Below are 14,198 nucleotides of genomic sequence, written 5' to 3'. Positions count from 1 at the left end.
GAGAGATTATATTCATGTAATTCTCTATAACCAAGGCCCCCATTCTTCTTCTCCTTACTCAACCTTTTCCAACTAGCCCAATGGATATTTTGACTTCTATTTGCTTTTTTTCCCCACCAGAACGAATTCATCATACGCTGGAGCTCCTCACACAAAGCCCGTGGGATCAGAAAAGTACTCATACAAAATACAGGAATAGCCTGACATACTGACTTGAGTAAAACATCTTTTCCAGCCATAGATAGAAAACGGAAACTCCAACTACTCAGACGTTTCCTAAGACGTTCACGAAGAAAAGCAAAAACAGCAGATTTAGATTTACCAATTAGTGAAGGTAATCTCAGATACCGACCCGTATCCAGCGGATTATGGACTTGCAGCTGTTTAGAAATAGCAATCCTCAAATCGTTGGAGACGTTGCTGCTGAAATAGATCCCGGATTTGCTATGATTAATAGCCTGCCCGGAAGCTTCCTCGTAACGAGCCAAAATATTACTAATCGTCTGACACTCATCCAAATTTGCCCTAAAAAATAAGAAACTATCGTCAGCGAACATCAAATGACTCACACTCGGGGCACCCCTCTTAACACGACGCCCGTGTAAGGTTCCATCTTGTTCAGCCTGTAAAATCAACGAGAAAGAATTTCTGAACATAAAATGAATAAGTACGGTGATAAAGGGTCCCCTTGCCTAAGCCCCTGTTCAGGTTTAATTGGTCCGACATTCATACCACTACTCACGACTTGATAAGACACCGTTGAAACACACAGCATTATCCATTCAATCCACTTATCCTGAAAACCCATTCGGATCATGACATCTCTCAGAAATTTCCAATCGACCCAATCATACGCCTTACTGATATCCAATTTCAGCGCAACTTCACTAATCTGACCCTTGGTATTTCTTTTCATATAGTGCAGAGATTCAAACGCAATTTGCACATTATCCACTAACGATCTACCCGGAATAAAAGCCGATTGTGATTCAGAGATGATATCAGGCAGAAAAGATTTAAGACGGTTAGCAAGTACCTTAGCAATGAGTTTATATAGCACATTACAGGGTGCAATTGGGCGAAGCTCATACATCAGTTCCGGATTCTCACATTTTGGTATTAGCACAATGATAGTATCATTAAGTTCTGCAGGAAATTCATTTCTATCAAGCCAACCTTTGCAAGCATTGAAAATCTTAGGACCAATTAAATCCCAATATTGCTGATAAAACCCAGGAGATAGACCGTCAGGCCCTAGTGATTTGTCATCACGCATTTGAAAAATAGCCTCTTTGAATTCAGAAATGACAAACGGGGTCATTAATTCTCTGTTCACTTCATCCGTAACAACCCGTGGCATTACTGACATAATATCATTAGGCTGATTAGTAGACACAGCAAACAATTGGTTAAAATAATTCAGTGCGATTTGCTCCATTTCAACTTTTCCTTTTTGAAGTATACCCTCGGAATCTCTCAAACCTTTCACATTGTTCTGTTGCTGACAATTTTTCACTTGAGCATGAAAGAACCGGGTATTTCCATCACCCCCACCAACGAAAACGCTTTGGCTCTTTGTTTCCAATAAGCTTCCTCAACTTCCAACCAATGATTCAACTGACTTTTAGCATATAAGTAGTACGTAATATATTGATGATCAGTTTTCTCTCGTAATACTGAAAGTCTATGCTTAAAATGAACAATTCGTCTTGTAAAACGATTTTTAAACTTTCTTCCCCACTGCTCCATCGATGCAGCGCACGCAGCAAGCTTTGGAAGCACAGCTCTAGATTCTTCAGCCTGCCAGCACGCCCTCAGCATGCCATTAAATCCCTCTTCTTTCACCCATGCCGACTCAAAAGGAAATCTACTCCGAAAAAAAGATTGAAGTCTCGGTGATGTATACAGAAGCAATGGTTTATAATCTGAATAAGCAGCAGTCTGAATAACAAAATTATAAAGGGGAAATTTCTCAAACCAAGTTGCCGAACCAAAACCTCTGTCAAGTTTCTCTTGAATCCACATATCAGAACCACGGCCACGCTCCCATGTGAAACATCCTCTAGATAGATATAATTCATCAAGACCAGTATCTCTAATTGTTTCCTTGAAAGCGTTCATCAGGTTATTTGGATACGAAGCTCCACCAACTTTCTCCCCCTGATTGATAATACAATTAAAATCCCCTAACATGATCCAAGGTAAATTCGATCGAATTGCTAGCTGCCTGACCAGTTGCCAAGATTCCTGATGACGACCCCTATCAGCATACCCGTAAAAACCAACAAATCTCCAATCACTTCCATCCTCAGAGTGAACAGTGACCTCAATGTGGTGAGAGGAAAAGCTTTGTACCGAAACACTATGATTCTCTTTCCAGAATAGAGCTAAACCTCCACTCCTACCAACACAGTCAACCGCTAAATATATTTCATACTTAAACTGCTTCCTAATCAATTCAATTTTTGTTTTATTGACAAGTGTTTCCATAAGGAACACCAATTTAGGGTTGTGAGCTTTAATTAACTCACCAAGTGCATGAACCGCCCTGGGGTTCCCTTATCCCCGGCAGTTCCAACTCAAGCAATTCATAATGCTCGGTGAGCCTGCTCCGTAGGCCTCACCGGTTCTGTGATAGAGGGGCTTGAAAGATCTGTGTTACCACCAAAAGCTTCCAGCACCAAATTATTGAATTAATCACTTCATGTGAGCTCTCTACCCATTTACTACTCATAGCAGCATCATCTCGCCTCCTCTTCTTTTGCTCCACTAGATCCATCCCCTCCTCCTCCCCAAGGTCCATAGTCTCGTTAGCTTGTTTAGGTTCATTTTGTCGACCACCCCCAACAGAAGATGAATTTTCCTTCCCAGATTTCATTCTTAACGTTGCTCTCATTATACAATCTGACGGTAACCTGTCTCCTAACACAAACCTTCGGTTATCCACACTTATACTAGAACTCGACCCTACACTAGATTCTCTAAGCCACCGGGCTCCGATCTGTTCTCCTCCTCTTCTCACAGGAGCCATTAACCATTCGCCCCATTCCTGCTTAACTGGAAGATCTGTGGTAGTGAATAGAGTGTTACAGAATCTTTCAGAGTGTCCAAGGATACCACAAATATAGCAGAAAATAATCGATCTTTCAAATTTAAAATGAATATATGACCATTCCTGTTGTGCTTTTCTCATTCGTTTGCATCGCTTGAGTGGTTGAGTAACATCCACCTTAACACGGATTCTCAAGAAGGTACGCCTTACCCCTAATTCTTTTGAGTTATCATACTCTTGGAATATTCCTATATAATCTCCAATCTGCTTCCCAATACTCTCTGAGAATGCCCCTGAAGGTAGGTCATATACTTGTATCCAAAATGCCGCGAATTGCAATGGAATATCCTTTGGTAATACACCATCAGGCCATTCACTCCAGACTAATAGATAATTGTCGAAGGACCAAGGCCCCCCCGAAACAACCCTATCGCGGTCAATTATATGAAAAAACTCAAATTCATAGAGATTTGACCCTAATTCAGTAATGGCAATACCCTTCCCAGGTCTCCACAAGCTTGCTAAATGATTTTTCATAGCATTGAAATTAATTGGTTTGTCCGAAACAAACCTGCCTATCATAGAAAGATTCCGAGCTTTGATCCCAGCCGGCCTGATTCGATCAAAAAAGTCGAGTGTGTTTTCTTCTTCCTCGGTGATTGACAAACCATCCATCGCTGATTCCATATCGCAGCAAAACACAAATTGAGTTTAGAACATATGACCAGCAAATGCAATAGGCGTCTTAGGGTTTAGGATTGAAAGGGAGTAAAGCCGTCGGAGAAAAAATCGCCGAAGAAAAATAATAGGAATTGACAAAACTCCCACACAAGGAGAGACAAGACGAGACTCTCACACCAGGAGAGAAAAAAAAATTTACTTTTGAACTCCTCTTTATCCGTAATTTTATCTTTAATTTCTAAAAGTGCAATTTTATTTATAAAATTAACAGCAAAATTAAATTTATTTCTAACATTTACAAATTTTATCAATTTTTGATAATTCATTAAATTTTCTTTTAGTCATGAATCGGATCATCTACATTTTATATATATATCATAATTAGGTAACGAACTATAGTGGCCCAGTAAGCTCTTCGATGCCTTGGGTCCTTCGAGTATCGTCCATGTGTGGGGAGCGGTCCCTGCGGATACTCCGACAATCAAGAAAGTTAGTTGTTCAAAGGTGTTAGTTAAGCATCTATTCAAAGAACAAGTGTGAGAGTATCTCCTGTTACCTTAATTGAATGAGCGTATTTATAGGCCTCTATTAGTGGGATTGGGCCTCCACCAGTACTCTTAGTGGGCTTAAATGGGCTTGTTTCACATACCTTATCAAGTAGTCCCCTCTCCCCCCCCCCCCCCCCCCGCGAGGTCGCTGCTCGAGTATTGCATTCGAGGTGTTAAAAAGCGTCGGGTGCCTCCTTGGTTTAATGAAACGTGTACGTTCTGTTCATCCGAGCGTAAGAAAACTGTTGGACTTCCACGCGTGTGCCCCCGTAATGCTTTAACATTAAATGCTTGCTATAAATTCCCTACTACATGCGCCATCACTTATCTCGATTGGAGCGTTGTGCAGGTGCCTTTTTAGCTTGATGTAAAGGGTGGGAGAGAGATTCATGCCCAGTTTTTTGCTCTCTGTATTTCCTCTTTCGGTGCTTCCCTGTGTTCTCTATCCTTACGCATTGCTCGTTTCACTTCTGGCTCCCGTTTGCCACCACTTGGAGTTGCTATCGGCCGGCTTTCGGCGTGCGTTGATGTGAGGAGTCCCTTTTTGACCATCGTTGCTCAGAGCGAGGTCAGTTACTCGTCATATTTGCTTCATTTTGATTTTGTTTTAATTTTTGGGGGAGAGGATTATGTCGGAGGGTTCTTCTCGAGGAGCCTTAAAACGATTGCCACTTGTGATTCCAGGTGATTTCGTCCTTCGAGACCCTTCACGCAATCGGTCGTTGAAGCGTAAGAGGCGGATAGATTCGGAGGGTGAGAATGGTTCTTATCAAGGGAAGATGACAAAGAAATGACGACCTTTGGTGCCGCGTGCCGATCTTAGTGTAGCACGGTCGGTTGGTGGTGTTGCGACGGGTATCCACGAAGTGACTGTGGAGGTGCCAGACGGTCTCATAAAGGAAGGCGAAACCCTCAAAACCTTATACGAAAGAATGAGGGCCAATGTGTGGTCGAGGTTGCCTAGTGTCGCGGGGTCTGATGGTAAGCATTTTGGAAAGTCTCAGCGACCAAAAAGGCCGGATTTTTATTCAATGGAGGATGCATATAGTATTATCGTGTCCGAGGACTTGGCCTCTCTCTCGGTGGCCTATCAGATAGGGGAGCCTTATGAGCTAATCGCGCTTCACAAGGAGGATGGCACCTGTCATGTAGGTGAAGCAAATGAGCTCGTCATGTATGAGAAGCAACTAGAATCGGGAATGCGATTGCCCTTGTTGCCTTTTTTATTAAAGTGATGAAGGAGTATTACATTTGCACTGGTCAGATCCACCCGAATGGGTGGAGGATGATGGTAGCCTTCTACTCGTTGTGCAGATCGGCCGGGTATCAAGCAACTGGGCTTGCTTTTTGCCAGTTCTTTCGTCCGAACAAGGGTCCGCGTTCGCAACATGTGACGTTCTCCCACCAGAAGTTTAAAGTGCTCTGTGGGCTTAAAGATAAGATCAATGAGTGGCGGCATGGTTATTTGCTGGTCCGTAAGTTAGACGGTAATTTCCCTTTTCGGGTCGTCTGGAACGAGGATCCCATGGATTCTGATCGGTGGTTAGTCCCCCGGGAGATGCTAGAATCGGAGGAGCAGTTGGTGACATATCTCAAAGGTCTTCCTTGTGATAAAGAGCATAATCAGGACGTCGACCAACTGATCGGGCACTTTTTGGCCTCCGGGTACTATATTTTTAATCAATGGAGGATGGCACAGTTATCGGGGTGGTCTATGGCCAATTTTGAGCGATGGAAGAAAGGGTATCGGTTCACCAAGGGGGATCTGGCCGAACTGGAGTCCATTACCGTCAATGTGGCGGTTGTAGGTGAGGCATCGGGGGATCTTTGGGTAGATTTGAATTTTGCTAGTACTTGTTTGTTTCCTAATTACTTGCTCGCTGGTTTGCAGGTGTTGGAGATCCGAGGGTTAGCATGGATTTTGATATGAATGAGTTCCGTGTCGGGATGATGACTCATGTCGAGGCATTCGAAGGGGCCTCAGCCTCGTTAGCTTCCTTTACTTCTCTAGAAGATGCGAACCAAGTGGTACAGAGTATGGGCGGTGTGATCGAGGTTTCCGACGATGTAGAAGTGGATCCCATCATTCCCCTTGCGAGGCCGATGGTGAGCCCGTGCGACAAAGGGGTTGCCGAGGGGGCTGAGGTTGCCTTACTTGGGGTAGAGAATGTGGAGGGAAGGTCAGAGCGATCTGGTCATCGGAAAAGAAAAGCACTTCGCGAGGAGAAACTGAAGGCGGTGGAAGGTGCTGGATGCGAGACGGAGAAAGCTAAAGCCGAGGGAGAAAAGGGTGAGAGTTCGAAATGAACTCGTACTGAAGTGGAGGCTGTGTTTGCTGAGGATTTGGTGGATCGGCTTGGTGATCATCCGGACCTGATGTCGAGGATGGATTCCAAAGTGGCAAGGTACATGGACTTTATCCAGAGCTTGTCGGTTGGTGCGGATATGATGAGTTCCGATCTCCCACGAGCACTTGCTAGGATAACAAAGATTCCCGAGGATTCGAAGCGAATGGCTGATGTGTCAAAGATTGACATTGGGCTAGAGGTGTTGTCTGCCCTTGGAGTGGTAAGATCCTTGTCTTTGTTTGGTTTGATCTCTACTTTGGTTTGATCTCTACTTTGTTTTAACTTCTTACGTTGCTCGCAGGTGATTGCTAATTCGAACCGCATATTCGACATATGTGTGAACGATGAAAATGCCTTCCATTCGATGGAGGATGCACTGCGGAACGCCGTTGCTGATCTAGAGAAAGCGAATGCGAACATCGTGGAGGCCAACAAAACTCTGGATGCACAGTCCGCTGAACTGACCCGCTTGGGCGAGCGGCTAAGCTTGGAGAGAGGGGAGAAGGAGAAGTTGAAACAGAAAGTGGACAAGGACTCGAAGGAGCTTCATCGCTCCAAGTTCCTACTAAAGAATGATGTCGCTGGGTGCGGCAGGTTAAAGAGGCCTTGGTCCAGAAGAAGACGCAACTGGTTGTTGTGAGCAAGGAGAGGTCGGACTTACTGGCAGAGAAAGAGAGGCTCGGGCGGGAACTTAAGGTAGCTCGTAAAGAGGTTGCCGATCTTCGAGCCTTTGCTGCGAAGCGAGAGGAGAACCTTGTGAAGCTGGACCAAATGATGGTTATGACCGCAGCGCACGTCGCTGGTTTTGCTGTTCCGCCAGAAGTGTTGTTCGCGCCGAAGATCTATGATCGCGGGGAGGAGGCGAAAGCCGTTGAGTTTTGAGAACGCTTCCAGAAGAAGAAATAGCTAGTTTGTTTAGGCTAGCTTTGTTGTAATTATAACTCGTACTTTTGCGAATCTTTTGTTAGATTATGGAGCATTAATTTTCCATTTTGCTATGATGGCCAGATATTTGATTTGATGGTTGCTTTTTTGTGCTGTCTTTCATGTCATGTCACTGTTATGCTATAAATGGGTTCCGTTTTTCAGCTTAGAGTCAAAATATTTGGTGACATACTTGTGTTGTTTGCTTGCGATGTCTCTGCGCGATATTGTCGATCCGGCGAAGGTCCTTGAAGTGCAGCAGGCAATTTCAGTGATGCCTCACCCTTACGTGTATTACCCACCTCCGGCAGCAGATTATGTGAGCGAGAGAAAAGCTCGGTACGCATCCCCGGTCTGGATGAGTCGGGGAGAGAGCTCCAAAACCCGTGTTTTAGAAAGTTAGAATTATACGTCGTATACTGGCTCGACCACCGACTCGTGTGACATCGTGGTTAGTGCTTTGTCTACCACGGACAAGGGTGCTTGGTATCAGAAGGGGATCGGCTTCGTGGAGCCAGATGAGATGGTCGCGCCGGTGCTGAATCTGCACCCATCATGGATTAGGAGGCTCCTATCGGATGAGACGGATCGAATACTGAATTTACCTGCGGAAGTAGAATTTCGACAAGTAGGTCGTCATGCTTCTCTGTCTCGACCCAACGGGCTGACGTTCGTGGATCCGGTGAAGCCTCGTAGTGTTGTATTTTTAGAGTTTGCCAGGCAGGGCGTGGTAGGGCCTATTCCGACGGATCCAAATCATCGGGTGACTCATATGGGCAAGGCCTGCTCATACCACAGGCAGAACGGGCATAATAAGGATGAGTGTAGTGACTGGCGATCGATGCATCAAGCCTTCATGGATGATGAAGCCATTCCAAATCCGGATTATGTTGCGTATGTTGGTGTGCCCTAGTTCATAGGCATTGGTTCTTATAAAATTTATTTGTGTCACATTAATAAAGGCATTAATCTAGTTCATTTATATCTTGTGCTATAATATGAATAGAGAATCCATTGATTGATAATCATAAAACCATATCCCAAGTCTATTCTATCATGGGAATGATTAGGACCACAGACTTGTATATTCAACGACTGTATGGTAGCAATTGATACTGGCCATAGCACTTGATAAGTCAGTTGTGAATATGGGTACATGTTGTAAACATGTGACTGGATCGATCCGCCCGAGAAAACTACATGGTGGTTGTGTCATTAGTTTTCTTAAGTAGGTCTCTAACTGTCTTCAGACTAGATTTCATTATAATATCAATGTGGGAGCAGGTTCACTTTGACATACGCCTAACAGGTCTGTAACAGGATGCCAAATACGGGTATGATTGGGTGAACAGGTGAACACATTTGTATTGATAGTGAAGTGATGGAATTACCACTCACATAACAGTGAGATGATATCACAGGCCACTTGATAAGTGAGATTGATAAGTGTGTGGCCACACCCTGATAAGTAGTTTACTTATCTGATTCATTAATCTACTTAAGATCAAGAAATATCATAAACATCAGAGAGGATGACAGCCACCATGCCTCTAGTTTATAATATCGATATCAAATGGTAAAAGACGTTAAGAGATAACTACATGGTCTCTGCATCTTTAGACTGCTGAAATAGCTGTATTGGTTAGGGGCAATAATGGTTTGCTAGAACCCACTTACTGTCTGTGGGTCGTGAGCCCACTGCTAGCTAAGGATAGTCCCATAGGATCGTGCACATTGAACATCTGAGTTAGAACTTATAGAACGGTACACTGGAGGGATGAGATTAATTAATTGGTTGACAGTAAAATGCCAAGGTAATTAATTGGTGGTTAATTAATTGATTAATTGATACTTTGTATCAATGTAATTGATTAATGGATTTAGGCGTTGAGTATTTAATTGGTTAATTAGTTTACGGGATGTAATTAATTAATTTGTAAATTAATGAAATTGCATTCGTGAATAATTAATCAAACTAATACGTCAATTTATTAATTAGTGTTATTTATTTAATTGGGGTAATTAAATTTAATCTAATTGTAACTAATTGCATAGAATAAATACTATTGGTATTTATTTAAGTGATTATGTGAGGATTAGATTAGTTTTGTAATTAACCAATTAACCCTAAACCAATTAGGTTTAGGAATAACTACACTATATATAATAAAAGCCTAAAACCTAAATGAACCACTCGGCCAACCAAAATTGCTTTGAAGAAGCAATATCAAAATCGCAGCCACCACTTGAGAAAGTGGAGGAAGTTTTTGGCTAATTACACAATCCATCCAGTTCTTCTTCGTTCTTCGGCTAGCACCGGTTCTGGCTCAATAGCTGTTCGTGCACCTGACTACGGAGATCTTACTACCTTGTGGATTCTTCAGCCGTCTCTAGAAGAGACAGTCCGGGTATGTTTATATCCCTAAACGGATCAAAAGCTTTATTCAATCAATGGTTAACGGACAAAGATCAAATTAAAGGGATTAGAAATAAATTTTAAACCGCAATTCCACTGCGCTACAGTTGATTAACTGGCTATAATCCCTAACAGCGTATCACTAAGAGTATTTTGTTGAACTATTTTGCTGGTCGGCTTGTACCTGTTAAACATATTGTCTTGTGTATATGGGCGATTGTTGTGCTGTTTGTGATTGGTTTGAAGCGTTGTAATGCTTTATTCGGTATTTTTCCTGTTTTGTTAGGCGTTGGAGCTTCCTGCCTTTATCAAATGCAAATCGGGTTTTGAATTTTTGTGCTCTTGAACTGAAGAAATAACCGTGTAATTTATAGTAACTGCTCCTGAAGTGCGAGCAGTCCAGATGATAGTATAAGAATAGGCGAGTAGCTCATATGGGAACTTGCAAGTTTATAATTGGTAATAACATGTGGTTATTAAATTATAATTCGTTTGATATATGCGAGTAGCTCACATGGGAGCTCGCAAGTTCATAATTGATAATAACATGTGGTTATTAAATTATAATCAGTTTGAGATATGCGAGTAGCTCATATGGGAGCTCGCAAGTTTATAATTGATAATAACATGTGATCATTAAATTATAATCAGGTTGACATATGCGAGTAGCTTATATGGGAGCTCGCAAGTTTATAATTGATAATAACATGTGGTTATTAAATTATAATATGTTTGAGATATGCGAGTAGCTCATATATGAGCTCGCCAGTTTTATAATTGATAATAACATGTGGTTATTAAATTATAAATTCAGTTGAGAGATGCGAGTAGCTCATATAGGAGCTCGCCGGTTTTATAATTGATAATAACATGTGGTTATTAAATTATAAATTCAGGTCGAAACTTTCGTCTTTTATTGATAAGAAACGATGAAGTTGACAAAAGCTACCGGTAGTACTTCCTTAGTGTCTGAATATTCCAGCTATTGTCGAAGACCAGACCGTCTAAGGAAGCTATTTTGTAGGTGTCGTTGTGCAGCACTGTGTGGATCTTATATGGTCCTTCCCATGATTGCCCCAGCTTCCCTTTGGCGAGCGGGGACTGCGAGGCGGCGGCATCTCGGAGTACGAGGTCTCCTACCTGGAAATTGCAAGGGCGCATCTGCTTATCATGGTAGCGCACCAAGCTCTGCTTATGGGTTGTAATGTGAAGTAAGGCATTGAGACGCTCTTCCTCCAGTCTTTCTTCGGCTCGGCGAGAGCCTTGTTGTTGCTTGTCTCATCGAAATTGTTGTATCATGGTGATCGGAGGGTTACCTCGGAAGGCGCCATAGCTTCGGCTCCATAAGTGAGGAAGAAGGGTGTCTTTCCTGTTCCCGAGTGCGGAGTAGTTCGATATGACCATAACACGGAAGGGATATGGTCGGGCCATGCTTGCCCTTTATCGAACAGTCGGGCTTTGATCCCGCATAAGATAGTCTGATTGCTGACTTATGTCAAGCCGTTGCTTTGGGGATGAGCAAATGATGTGTATCGTCCTTTGATACCCCAGGCCGAGAAGAAATCACGGAATTGGGCACAGTCGAATTGTCTCCCATTATCCGTAATGAAACAGTGAGGGACTCCGAAACGGTAGATGATGATGCATTTAATGAAACAGATGACGTTGTCGGTAGTGATTTTGGCGATTTCTTTCGCCTCTATCCATTTGGTGCTATGGGAAAAGGACCAAGTAGGTCGATCCCCCATACGGTGAAAGGCCATGGTGTGATTATGCCTTTAAAAGGTGCTGCCGGGGCGTGGTAGGTGTTCGTGTGAACCTGGCATTCCTGGCAATTGTGCACAATTTTGATGGCGTCGGAGTCCATAGTCTGCTAATAGAATCCTTGAAGTCGGGCCTTCTTCGCGATAGATCGTGCATCTTGGTGCAAGCTGCAGACTCCTTGGTGGATTTTTTTTAGACAGTGGTCCCCTTCCTCCTCTGAGATGCACTTCAGCCATGGCTGGCAAGATGCCTTACGGTACAAGACACCGTCATGAATGGCGTATCGCCATGACCGTCACACTATGAGGGATGCCTAAGTCTTGTCTTTCGGAAGGGTTTCATCTTGTAGGAAATTAATTATGTCGCTGCGCCATTGATGTGCCTCTGTACATAAGGCTCACTAAGGGATAAGTGTACCCCGTCGTTATCAAGTAATAAAATCTGGACAAGTCCAGGTATCGAATCCACAGGATTTATTCCTGCAAGTATCGAGCTACTTGGTCTTAGGTGTTATCTAGGCTATGGGGGGGGTTTGAATTGGTTTTGATTAAGTTAACCTACTCCTAATTAAGTTACTTCTACTCCTATCTAAATTATTCTACTCCTATGTGATCTTTTACCAATATAATTACCCGAAGGGACATGAGGTGATACGATAATAATGAAAATAGATTATTTAGACAACGAAATTAAAACCTAATCTAAGTCACTTATGTCCGAGGCGATTAACCCTACCTATCCTCCTGAGGTACCTAGTTCGTGATTCCCTTGTAAGGCCAAAACTAGCTCTAAGGCTCAGTAATTTGGGCTTAATCTTCTATAGGGTCGTCAATCCTATAGGCACTGACTAGGTCATATTCAGCTCGCAATATGTGCCAACTTAATTTTGGGATTATCGAATGAGTTAAACCAATCAGACAAAGCGTAAGACAAAGATTTAAACAATAACACAATTGAACAAACAAAATTATAATATATATTAAAGATGAAAAGTATTGTCACGAAGATACAATGAGCCTAGGATTCATAACATGGATCAGAGGCTAGACAGAATATAAAAGAAGAAAAATCCCTTTCAGTGAACTTGTCTACCAATGCAAGCATCTTCCTAGGACTTAAGGATGGAACTTAAGCAATCCTCGGTGAATGGAGCTTCGGAGGTGTCTTCAATAGAGGTTTGAAGGAGATGGAGGAGGTGGAGAGGATTTCTCATGGTGGAAGCTAAGAAAGTTACAAAGATAAAAGATAAAAATAATTCCTAACCAATGGAACTATTTATAATGAAAAACTAAAACCTATTCCTAATGGAAAACTAATTAATAAAATTTATTCCTAATAAAAGACTAATTAATAAAAAGCTTTCCTGATGAAAGACTAATTAATAAAAAACTATTCTAATGGAAAAATAACTCTCCAAATATTATCTAATTGATTTATCTTTGGGGATAAAAAATCTAATTATTTAAATACAAAAAGCCAAAAGATAATCCCTAAAAATTTGCCAAAATATTCTGCATGACTTTTATTTGCATTTGATGCGCCGAGTGGGTCCTTGATTCTGATCCTTAAAAATCTCCACATTTATCTCTAAAAATCTGCACATAATCTCATAAAATATTATTTAGATAATTCACCCAAAATTAAATAATTATCCTACCAAAAATCCTTTTTAATTACCAAGTCAAATTTGATTTATTTTTGGTAGGTTAATTTCTTAATTTTGGGTATAGATAAAGCTCAAAATAACATATAGAGATTAATTTATTAAAAGTGACAAAATACTTGATAAAAGTTAGGAATATTTAATAAAAAGCTAAAAAGTAATTTAAAAACCTAAAATTGACAAAACAATAATAAATTGCTATTAAAATAAATAAAAAGAAAATAAAAGATACAAAAATAGTCCCTAAATCGTACTAAAAGATAGGGGTTTTTGACCCCTATCAGCCATCCCGAGGTTGCCGTTGGTCGATCTGCAGCAAACACTCCGCCTTGATAGCAGGGGAGCGTGAAATTTCTATGAGGGTATTCAGGTCGGTGGATTGTTCTTCCGCTGCGAGGGCAGCTATGCCGTCTGCTTCCTCATTCCCTTCTGGTGGAATCAAAATCAGGGTGAATGTAACTCCTTTGCTCGTGAGATCATGGAGGAGGGTCTTCGCTAGCTTCAGATACAAGCACATAGTGGGGTCCTTGGCCTTGTAAGGGCCGTTGATATGGCATACGATGAGTTTAGAGTATGAGTATATTGTTAGGTGTCCCTTTACCAAAGTTTTGGCCAATCGGAGAGTTGCTATCAATGCTTCATACTCTGCCTGATTATTCGTGGTTGGAAAGTTGAGTCGAATGGCATATCGTAGGTGGAGATTGTGTGGTCCCCGGATGGCGATGTCGGTGCCTGCTCGTCTTGGGCCATATGACCCATCCACACTCATGTACCATTGGTCGACGTTACTGTTGTCAGCGTT

The sequence above is a fragment of the Euphorbia lathyris genome, chromosome 8 (assembly GCF_963576675.1).
Source record: "Euphorbia lathyris chromosome 8, ddEupLath1.1, whole genome shotgun sequence".
NCBI classification, from domain to species: Eukaryota; Viridiplantae; Streptophyta; class Magnoliopsida; order Malpighiales; family Euphorbiaceae; genus Euphorbia; species Euphorbia lathyris.
The sequence above is the reverse complement of the archived record's forward strand: the minus strand, read 5'-3'. Positions refer to the sequence as shown.